This window comes from Scaptodrosophila lebanonensis, unplaced genomic scaffold (genome assembly GCF_003285725.1).
Source record: "Scaptodrosophila lebanonensis strain 11010-0011.00,11010-0021.00 unplaced genomic scaffold, SlebRS2 tig00000061-arrow-pilon, whole genome shotgun sequence".
Taxonomy (NCBI): Eukaryota; Metazoa; Arthropoda; class Insecta; order Diptera; family Drosophilidae; genus Scaptodrosophila; species Scaptodrosophila lebanonensis.
The window spans coordinates 2013759-2025869 of NW_022060554.1; positions in this window are offsets into that span (position 1 = coordinate 2013759).

Below are 12111 nucleotides of genomic sequence, written 5' to 3' on the forward strand. Positions count from 1 at the left end.
TATGAGAACGGCATTTCAGTTAAAGACAATTTCGTTTGAACAAACAGAACTCGAGTGTCGTCTCGAGCTGTTAGAAGATTACATAAAGAAAGCTATGGCGCTTCAGGCAGATTTGGATAGTCTCAATCCAAGTAACGGTAGTAGAGGGCCACTTGAGGATTTGTGCATTTCAACTAAGGCGTTGTATGTGAAGGCAACGAAACAAAAAGTTGAAAGTCAGACTTCTCATGACTGTTCTATGATGGCCAGTCAACGGTCACAGTTACCCAAAATGCGGCTGCCTACATTCAGTGGAAAGCATGCCGAATTTAAGAATTTTATGTGCATATTTGAAAGTCTAGTTCATGACGATCCTTCGTTGACCAACGTCGAGAAGTTTAATCATTTGGTGTCGTGCTTGTCAGGTGAGGCTCTAGGAGTTGTGAAACCGTTTCAGTTAACGGACAGCAATTACTCGAAAGCCATTGCTAGCCTCAAGTCTGTGTACGACAACAAATGTTTGATATTTTTCGACACTATCTCGCAATTGTTTGACATCCCAAGTATGACCAAACCTAATGCGTCTAGTTTGCGGTCCATCATTGACACTGCTTCTGCCATTTATGCGTCTTTAACTTCGTTGGGAAGTGAAAGGGACATTTCGAATGCAATGATCATACATATGGTTATGGCCAAAGTCGATCATGTAACCAAATCTCGTTTTGAGGAACAGCTCGATTATGACAAGTTGCCTTCTTGGGATGACTGCGCTAAGCAGTTAAATAGGCGTAACCAATATTTAGCGGCTGAAGAGACAACTCGGGTTCCAAATAAACCGCGAGTAGAACCTGCAAGAAATAGTAAAGCTTCGTTTTCTTGCACAAAGGGTCCTTCAAAGACTTCAAAACCGATTTCGAAGTGCACATATTGTAGTTCTGCGGATCACAATATTTATTCTTGCCCTTCCTTCGGTTCTATATCTGTTATGCAGTGATTTGAGTTTGCTAAGTCTCAAAAAATGTGCCTCAATTGTTTGAATGTGGGTCATATAGTTTCCAGCTGCGAAGCTTCCAAGTGTCGGGTGTGTTCAAAACCACACCATTCGTTGTTGCACAGATACTCTGTAGCTGTGCCAAATTCACCCGCTCCACACTCAGTCGCACCTCCAGAAGCGTACTTAGGTCACGTTTTAAGTGCCGATCAAGTAATTCTTGCCACAGCAGTGGTAAAAATTAAAGATAGATTCGGCCATTACCATCCTGCTCGTGTGTTACTTGATGGCACAGTTGAACCTCATGACTGAGAACCTTGCGCAGTGCCTTCGATTAAAGCGTAAAGACACAGCTGTGAGTATTGTAATGGCAGGTGGAACCACTATTGGTAGTAGGCACAAGGTGTGCGCTGATATTCAATCTCGTTTGAATTCTCACAGCTTTGGCACTGATTTTTGGGTTCTTAAATCCATATCTACTTGTCAGCCTGGTAACTTTGTGCCCACATCGAAAATACCCGCAAACCTTGAGTTGGCTGACCCAGAATTCTATAAGCCAGCCAAGGTTGATATTCTCCTAGGCGCTGAACTTTTTTACAAGCTATTATGCGTTGGGCAAATCGAGCTCAATTATTGTCTTCCATTGTTGCAGAAGACATTGCTGGGATGGGTTGTTGCTGGTAGATATACAGGGCAAATACCTCCTCAACAATTCAGCGTTAACGTTGTCGCTCAAGTTAGTGATTGTTCCTTCGACACATTAGTTCAACGCTTTTGGGAACTCGATTGGAGCCCAAATGAGTCGAAGGCTGTGCGCCAGACAGCTGAACAAAAGGCCTGTGAAGCTCACTTCACCAAATCAGTACAGCGCCTGTCTACAGGACGTTTTCAAGTCGAACTTCCGTTCAAATCCGATCCCACTGTACTAGGGCTTTCCTTTCAAACTGCTGAAAGACGATTTCTGCAACTTGAGCGCAAACTCGCAAGAGAAAAAACTCTCCATGACATGTACCATAACTTCATGAGAGAGTATCGTGATCTTGGGCATATGTCTGCTCTTGAATCTATTCCTCCAGGACAGTACTACTATATTCCTCATCAGTGTGTCCTGAAGCCTGAAAGCACCACAACCAAATTGCGTGTGGTGTTTGACGCTTCTAGTAAAACGTTAACGGCTCTATCATTAAATGACTCTTTAATGGTTGGGTCGACTATTCAAAAGGAGCTTTATACAACACTTGTAAATTTTCGGTTGAATAAATACGCAATTACTGCCGACATCTCCAAGATGTACAGGCAAATAAACGTGTCTGAAAAAGACAAAAATTACCAGCTTATTCTCTGGCGAGAAAGCGCCTCTCATGAGCTGCAGTCCTTTAAGTTGAACACTGTAACATACGGGACTGCATCAGCGCCATTTTTAGCTGTGCGCTTGTTGTTTGAATTGGCAAATATTTATGCTCGATGTCACCATGTCGCATTAAATGTCATTAAAAATTGTTTTTATGTTGACGACATGCTGGCTCCTCATGATGATGTATTTCGTTATCATCTGCATGAGGAAGCCGACAAAGCGGAATATATTATCTCGTTTGTCTGAGCAACTTGGACCTTTGTGCCCCATCGTCACAGCGGCCAAAACTCTGTGGCAAGAGCTCTGGCGATTTAAGATGTTAGTTGGGCTGCTAAAGCAACAGATTTGGGTGATAAATACTCGTAGGTCTTGCTCAGAAGTTTTACATAACTGCCTTCGATGCAAGCCCAAGTTAGTTGAGCAAATAATGAGAAATTTGCCAGGTGATCGCCTTCGAGAAGATCGACCTTTCAAGGTTTGTGGACTCGAACTTTGCGGCCCATTCCATGGTAGCTATCGCATACGCGGAAGACCGCCCGTTACAAATTACGTAGCGGTATTCGTTTGTTTTGCCTCGAAGGCCGTTCACCTCGAACTGGTAGCTAATTTATCCACTGATACTGTCCTTAACGTCTTTACAAGGTTCATCGGGAAGCGCGGCCTGCCGGAAATGGTCTTTAGCGACAATGTGACGAGCTTAGCGGGAACAAGCGGCTTGCTGAGGGACCTGCCGTCGGCTTTCGAGCGGAGAAAGGACGCCCTGACGGACTCTGCGGCAGAGCGACGAATCGATTGGTGGTTCATTCTTCTCCGACCTCCTCACATAGGAGGATTGTTGGAGGCAGCGGCGCTGCTAGGCGACCAGTCCACGATGTTGGCGGTGCTCCGTGTGGATTTGAAAGACCGGGAGTCCTTCAAAGGGGCCGGAATGTTGGAGCACCCTACTTAGCTTCTAAGCCTTTCCTTTGCGTTCTCTATTGCGCCGTTTACTGAGCTCTCTGTGACGCTCTCTTTGTACGTTTTTCTTGTGCTGGTCCGCTGACTTGTAGCGGCGGCAGGCAAAATCTCTCGCGAATTAATATCGGCACTGTGAACCTTGCTAAGTAATACTCACACGTTTAACATCGTCTGTACATTCTCCAAGCCATTAAAGCCATATTAATAATCGAAAGATTTCCGCGTGTCTTCAATTAATAACTAGTTAAATATTGTTTGTTGCATTCGCTAAAAAGCTAGCGATTTTTCAATATGGATGGTGTCGTTTGGATACTATCCCGTGTAACGACGCGTTGCGCAGCAACCAGCTGTGCGTCATTACGAGTAATTTTAAGCTAATAAGTAATTGTAAGAATAGTAAGCCATGAAGGCGGGTAATTTTAAGTTCGTTTTGAGTTAGTTCTCTTCTGGCTCAGGCCCAACGCGCACTGAAGCGCTCTGTATGTTTTCCTACAATTAAAGAAACACGTGGAGAAGTTTGGGCATACCGCCCTCTCTTATTTGGTAGACACCTCGGCACTTTGGGGTGCCTAATTTATTTCAGCATACTCTGGCCGGCGAGCATACCCGCGGCAGAGTAACAACGTTACAAGTGGCGCCCGAGCAGGGACCCCAAAGAAGTTTGAGGTTAGATCCGACCAAGTAGGGAAGAGAGCGTGGACCTACGATGCTACGAACGAGCTGGATACGTGTGCTGCGGAAGGAAGAGCTCAGCACGGTGCTGCGCGAGTTCGACATCGAGGAGACCGGCACCGTGGAGGCGTTGCGGGTGCGACTGGCAACGTTCGTGAAGTCGGCCCAAGAAGAGTACCGACCCCGCCTGGAACAACTAGCGGCATATTACGAGAACATGTCGTCGCGTACCGCGGCGACAGGTCAGTTGAGCCCGGTGCCCGGCGGACGGCTGGGAGTCCCGAAACAACAGGACGTACCGGAGGGGCTGCTCGTCGTGACAGAGACAAACACGACACCGCTAACTCCTGCGACAGTGCCGACCATTTCGGTAGCGGTCGCGGCCTCGCTGGGAGCTACCACAACCGAGCCCACGGCAGCCTCAGCGACGCCAACAGTGGCTCCAGTGCTCTCAACGGCGGACCTGACACAAGCAATTGCCGATTCGGTGACAGTTGCGTTGGCTCAGTACACCCACCGGTTGGCCCAGGCTATGGAGGATGGTTTCCAGAAACTGTCGAGCCAGGTCTGCGCTTCCACCGCGCCTGCTGGTAATGCGCCTGACGAAGATGACGCAACAGCACCGACTCCAGCGTCACCGCTCGCAAGCGCGCAGGCGCTGTTACCGGCCGTGTTACCGGAAGTCCGAGGGCCCTATCGAGTATGTCCGAGCGATGCAACGACTGATGCGCGGCACGGAGATGACTGCAGAGGAGCAGCTGAGACTTGTTCACGCCAACGGGCTACCACAAAAACGCGCCAATCTCCGCCTGGCAGGCGAAGAAGTGAGCTCACTCGATGGGTACGTACAGGCGGCACAGGGCGTGCACCAAGCAATCCTAGCACGGTCACAGGCGGCCGGCAATGATGAGACGAACGCCACACACCCTACGCCGATCCCACAGCCGGTGGCGGTTGGCCCAGCGGACACGCATCGTCGCCCACCCATCTGCAGACGTTGCGGGATGGGAGGGCACAGTATGGACGCGTGCCCAAACTCTCAACAGCTCTACTGTTGGGACTGTGGTAAGCTGGGGGTGCGTGCGAACGAATGCTGCCGACGCGCGACGGGAAACGCCAGGGGGGGCTCGTCCCACATCAAAAGTCGGCGAGCCCACGCAGGCAAATTCCAATTAACAACGACACGCAGGGTAGCGGCCGCGCTACCAGTAGACTGCGATGGTGTACTGGTAGAGGCGGTCGTGGATACCGGAGCGACACGCAGCTTCGCGAGTCCGAGGCTGGCGCAACGCCTGCGGGCGCCAGACGGAGGAAATGTACGGTCCGTGAGCGTGACTGTGTCCATGGCTGACGGGACATAGAAGACGGTCCGTGAAGAAACGAAGGCGACGGTCACGGTGGGCGACAGTCGCGTAGTACTGCCGCTGCTCACACTCCCCGGATGCATAGATGAGCTCACATTGGGACTGGATTATGTCCAAATGGCCAACGGGGCGGTGACTGTGGGCGGCCAAACTGTAGAATTGCGAACAAACGATCCACGGCCACGCAGACGGCGGAGGCGAAATCGCAGAGCCCGACATGCAGCCTTGGTGACAAGCGAGGATCAGGCACGCCAGTACAATCTGCGGAGACGCGAGTGGCGACCCAGACTGGGCGACGAGGTGCTCGTGCGACAACATCACCTGTCCAACGCAGCCGAGCAGTTTGCGGCCAAGCTGGCGCCTCGCTTCGATGGACCATTCACGGTGCGAGCATTCATATCCCCAGTTATAGGGCGTGTGCGACCAGTAGCGGGCGGCAGAGGTAGAACGGCACATGTGCGGGATCTAAAAGCGGTGAATGCAGAAGACAGCGAAGCCGACGAAGGCGGCGACGACAGAGGCAGCGGTAGTATGGTCACCGGGACCACGCCACCGACAGCTTCACAGCAGCCACAGCACCAATCTCCGCAGCCGCAGTGGCAGTCCGGGCAACAAAATCGGCCATATCAACGAGCACGACGACAGCAGCCACGGTCACGACAGCCACGACAGCAGCAACAGCAACAGCAACCAGGGCCCTAGCGGCCACACCGACAGCAGCGACAGCAACACCACCGGCGTCCACCAAAGCGGGAACAGCAAAGCTGCCGTTCTAGCCGAAGAAGATGCCCATGTAAGCCTACAAACATAATTAAACGAAGTTTGTTGTTACGTTTCAGGCCATGTGAAGCGATGTAGATTACCGCACCGCCTGAGATACACACACAGCGGCGAATATACCAGAGACGCAGCAGATGGGCGGTATGATAATTCCATTGGCGATCCCTAAACAGCTACGGCAACGGCAGCCAGTCCCACAGCAGCCACTACAGCACCCATTACAGAATCCAGAGGATGACGACACGTCAGCACCACGCGGCGGAAATGCAGAAAACAACAATGCGACAGAGCGAACAGCTGACGGTGAAGGTACAGGTGGCGTTGACAGGTGGCCAAACGCGAGGGGTGGCAGCGCTGCCACCCAGCTGCTACACATCTGCCGTTCGACCCCTTGGGGAAAGGGGGAGGTGTAACGACGCGTTGCGCAGCAACCAGTAATTGTAAGAATAGTAAGCCATGAAGGCGGGTAATTTTAAGTTCGTTTTGAGTTAGTTCTCTTCTGGCTCAGGCCCAACGCGCACTGAAGCGCTCTGTATGTTTTCCTACAATTAAAGAAACACGTGGAGAAGTTTGGGCATACCGCCCTCTCTTATTTGGTGGACACCTCGGCACTTTGGGGTGCCTAATTTATTTCAGCATACTCTGGCCGGCGAGCATACCCGCGGCAGAGTAACAACGTTACACCCGCTACTGCATATACATCGTTTGATTTGGATCTGCTGTCGTTTTTATACTATCTCACTACTGCATCTACATTGTTTGGATTTGGAGTCTAGTGAGTAGTGGAGTTGGTGTATGGTGTACCACCCCCCTGCTTTGCTCATGGCATTATTTTTGGCCTGCCTCATGGGAGTTACCCCTCGTCATAGTTTTTAGTACGACAAGAAAAGTTTGTATAAATTAATGTACTAATCACAACGCATACAATTTTCTTAGATAAAATTAAAAGATATTTTTTTATAGCCTGTACCCAAAGGGTAAAAGGCTATAATAATTTTGTACGAATTTATGTAACATACAGAAGGAGGATTGGCAGACCCCACAAAGTATATATATTATTGATCAGGGTGACAAGACAAGTCCGTCCGTCCGTCCGTCCGTCCGTATGAGCGCAAGGATCTCATACGGTACAAGAGATAGAATAATCAAACTCGGTATCCAGATTCTCATAAGGCCTAGGTCAAGTTTATTTTTTTATTCTGATACACCCAAACCCAAAGGGTATACTAGTTTAGTGCGAATGAATGTAATACACAAAAGGAGCCATGACAGACCCCACAAAGTATATATATTGTTGATCAGTATGACGAGTCGACATATTCATATCCCTCTGTCTGTATGAGCACAATTCCTGTTTTTTTTTTATAAATTCCGTAATTCTTGGAATTTTGAATAAATTCTAGTAGTTACATCCAGTTAGTGCTTATGTGTCCTTTTATCATGATAGGTCAATTCTGAAGAAAGTTATAGCCATAAATAAAATCGCGGCCCATGCGCTGTCTGCAGTTCTGCCCGCAGCTGTTGTTGTTGTTGCTGCTTTGGTTCAACTTTGTGCTGGATACATAAACCATTCTGATGTAAAGGATGCCCTGTAGCGTTTCCACTTTTTGTAAGCATGATCTAGACTTTTTATTGCACAACCAACATCTCTCTCTACTCATTTCGAGTGGCTTGATAACTTTGTATCGCAGTGGCACAAAAGTATTATATAGATGCTGACTCTGTAAATATTTCGCCAAAGTTTAAGTTATCACAGTATTCATAGAGTAGGCTGTGGTTAATATTGCTAAAGTCACTAAAAACTGCATGAATTTATATTATATACATATACATCACATATTCAGACATTATATACCCTCATAAACATAAAAAAGAGATATTAAAGTAGTTCTAAAAAACATAAACAAATATTTTTGTGGTCAATTTATTGTAAATACACCTGTTTTTCATTTTGTGCGAATACCCCTGTTTTATTGCAGTGTTGTGTTTGGTTTTGCTAAAGTGCCGTTACTAATGCTGTAGCTGCATACAGACAAACATAGAGTTTTGTTTTTGCTGGCACCGCTGGCATTTCTAGAAAGTTTTGTCGTTCTTTCTTTTTTCGCGCCTTCCCGGATTAACGGATTGCAACTAATCGAAAGCTATTCCTAGCCTCAAGTGTGTGTATGACAATAAATGTTTGATATTTTTCAACACTAAATTCCAAGTACAGGTGTATTCACAAACTTCCTGCGTCTAGTTTGCGGTTCATCGTTGACACCGTTTCTGCCTTGCGGATTGAAAAGGACATTTCGAACGCAATGATCATTCATATGGTTATGGCCAAACTTGGTAATGTAACCAAATCTCGGTTTGAGGAACAGCTCGATTATGACGCGCCATTAGAAGTTACCAATATTTAGCAGCTGAAGAGACTACTCGGGCTAAAAACAAGTAGAGAAGCTACCTCTCTCGGTATTCGAACTCACGTAAAGAGTGTATAATTGTACATTTGCATAGAATTTGTGTCTATGTGAGTGTATGCATGTCTATACGAGTCTATTCGTGTCTGTGTGAGCATTTTTGCGGTCAAGCAAAGCACCAGCATCAACAACGCGGGCAACGCTTGGGTGTGAAATTCCGAGAATTACGGGAGTTAGTGAAACCCACGATTTGCGGTGGAGAGGGGGGGTGGAGGGAAAATTCCAAAAAACACATTTTCTGCGTATTCACGTCTTGATCAAATTTGATGTCCCTAGGTCTTATAGTCTCTGAGATATAGGCGATTAGGAGAAACCCCCATGCGGACGGACGACGGACAAACGGGTAGACAGACAAAGATCGACTCGTTTTGTCATGCTGATCAAGAATATATATACTTTGTGGGGTCTGCCACGCCTCCTTCTGCTGTTACATTTTTCACCTCCCGGAAACCTAATATACTCTTGTACATTTCATGTACAGATGGGCACAGAAACCATCAAATTAATTTTTTACGTATGCTTCTGCATTTTCTTAACTTATTTAAGATTAATTAATAATGGGTTGAGCCACCACGGTTAACTATGACTTCATACATCCTGTTGGGTAAGGACTCATATTTCATTAAATAATTTAGTGAAATGGTCTCCCACGCACTTTTTATTCCTTCAATTAGCTCCGATTCAGTTGAGTGTTGTTTTCCAGACTCGAATACTTTGCGTGCTAACCATCCCCAAACATTTTCTATAATGTATGGCGAGTATGGCGGCTATGTCAGTAATGGCACGTTTTGACGCTCAATCCAAGACTTTACGACCTTTCATATTTTTCCCATAGGTATACTAATTACTTAAAAATGAGGAAATAACGGAAATTTACGGCTGCGTTAATTATTTTTGAAATTTTAAGAATCGAGTGGCCGTACTCTTTATTTTTGCCTTTTCCGTATCATTCAAGGGTTAGCTTTCCCCATACTAACTCAATTTAATTGAAAAATGGTTTATGAACAAAAACTTTAATAAGGCAAATATGACAATGCACTCCCAAAAATTAACACTGAAGCGTAAATGTGCTAATCGGCTGTCGCAGAAAAAACCATGCAATTTTCTCTCGCGCCAAAGAAAACTAAAGGTACATTTCCAGAGCATAACAGTTCTTTCCTCAGAAGTGCAAATAAAAAAGAATGAAAGAAAAAAATATTGAGCATGATATGTACATATTCAGAGTACTGAGTTATTTGCATTTGCACTGAAAGGTTAAAGAGTGTGCTAATCGGTTGTCGCGCAGTGCACATTTTTTTATGTTACCTTGAGGGAAATAGGATTTATGCAAAATAAAAAAAAACTGTACCACCCCAAGACGTGATACAAACGGATTTTCTTAATCATACATAACATATTTTTATACTCGGTATTCGATCTCACGTGTATAATTGCACATTTACATAGGAACAGGAAGTTGTAGCCATAAATATACAAGTATTTGCTGCCCTAGCGCTGCCCGCAGATGTTGGTGATGCTGGTGCTTTGGTTGACTGCAAACATGCTCACACAGACACGAATAGACGCGCATAGACATTCATACACTCTCATAGACGCAATTGCTTTGTATATGTGCAATTATACACCCTTTACGTGAGTTCGAATACCGAGAGAGGTAAAATCGATCAATTTTTTTTTTTAATTTTCTTCATTTTTTATATATCTACTTGTATAGTTAATTTAAACCTACATATGTGCAGAGTATTTAAAAGTCGCGACATCCGACTTCAACATTTTAACTTGTTTTTCATAGGTAAGTACATTATATTAATTTGTATAAATATATGATTATGTTAGTGTAGCCGCTCGAATTGGCTCCCGATTAATGAATTTAATCGGTACCCAGGGAACACCACGGGGGGCCATTACTAACGCAATGGGGTCCTTTAGCAAAAACAATTTTTTTTTTTGCAGACCTACGAGTCGGTTTGAGTTGTGCAAACACATCACCTATGTTCCCCAAAACTAAAAATAAAAGTTGGTTAATCATAAATACTTTATAAATTTCTTTAATCCATATGCACTTGTAACTTTTTGCCCACATCGAATTGGAAAATACCCGCAAATCTTGAGTTGGCTGACTACAAACCAGCCAAGGTGGATATTCTTCTAGGCGTGTAAATTTACAGGAGTATATTAATTAATTTAATTAATTATTAGTATTATTATTATTTATTATTAATTTCTAGTGTGAAAAATGTAACAGGCAGAAGGAGGCGTGGCGGACTCTATATTCTTGATCAGCATGACAAGACGAGTCGATCTAGCCCTGTCTGCCTGTCCGTCTGTCCGTCCGTATGAACACCTGGATCTTAGAGACTAAAAGAGATAGACACACCAAATTTTGCACAAATATGCCTTATGTGTGTACGCTGTGCAAGTTTGTTTTATTTTTTTGATTTTACCCCCACTTTCCCCTATGGGGGTTTTTCCGATTTTCAATTCGTATATTCTCGGAGACTATAAGACCTAGAGACACGAAATTTTAGTCCCAGATGCCTTATGTGAATACGCAGAAAATATGTGTTTTGGGATTTCCCTCCCTCCCCCCTCTCCCAAACAAATAGTGATCTTGGTTAACTCCCGTAATTCTTGGAATTTCGAACTCAAACTTTGCAAATGCCTCCAGTTAGTGATTATGTGTTCGTATGCCAAGTTTCATTATGATATACCGATTTAACGAAGAGACGCGCATAGACATTCATACACTCACATAGACGCAATTGCTATGTTAATGTGCAATTATACACCCTTTACGTGAGTTCGAATACCGAGAGAGGTAAAATAGCAGCTTTCGTTTGTTTTGCCTCGAACACCGTTCACGTCGGGCTGGTAACTGATTTATCAACTGATGCTTTCCTTAACGTTTTCAAAAGGTTCATCGGGAAACGCGGGCTGCCAGAGATGGTCTTCAGTGACAACGCGTCGAACTTTGTGGCAGCGAGTGGCGTGCTGAAGCACCTAACGGCATTCGAGCGGAGCAAGGACGCCCAGATGGACGTTGCTGCAGAGCGACGAACTGATTGGCGGTTTATTCCTCCTGGAGCTTCTCACTGCGGAGGATTAGGGGAGGCAGCGCATTACTAGGCGACCAGTTCACAAATTTACCGTCAAGTGCGGCGTGTATGCGGGTGCAAAGTGTATCAGCAGGACAAGGAGGTCCATTTACCCAAAACATGACCCTTGCTACCGAGCTCAAGCTGCGCAACATCCACATTTGTTCCTGGCAATAGTTTCACCAGTACGTTTCGTGGATCCCAAGAACCTCCGCATCAATTTGACATGGCTCCCCCTGCTCCTAGTCAGATAATCTCCAGAATGGACCGACTGGATGGAGAAAAATGCTCGACCGATTTGCAGCCTTGATGCAATTGCTCACTCAATGAGTGACACTCACTTATGGCGAAGCAATGCAAATTTAATGCAATGCAAATCTCCACATGCCGACACAAAAATTGAGGTCAAGCTCCTGGTAAACATACCAGCCAGCTCCCATTTTGGCAAGGAGTAGGT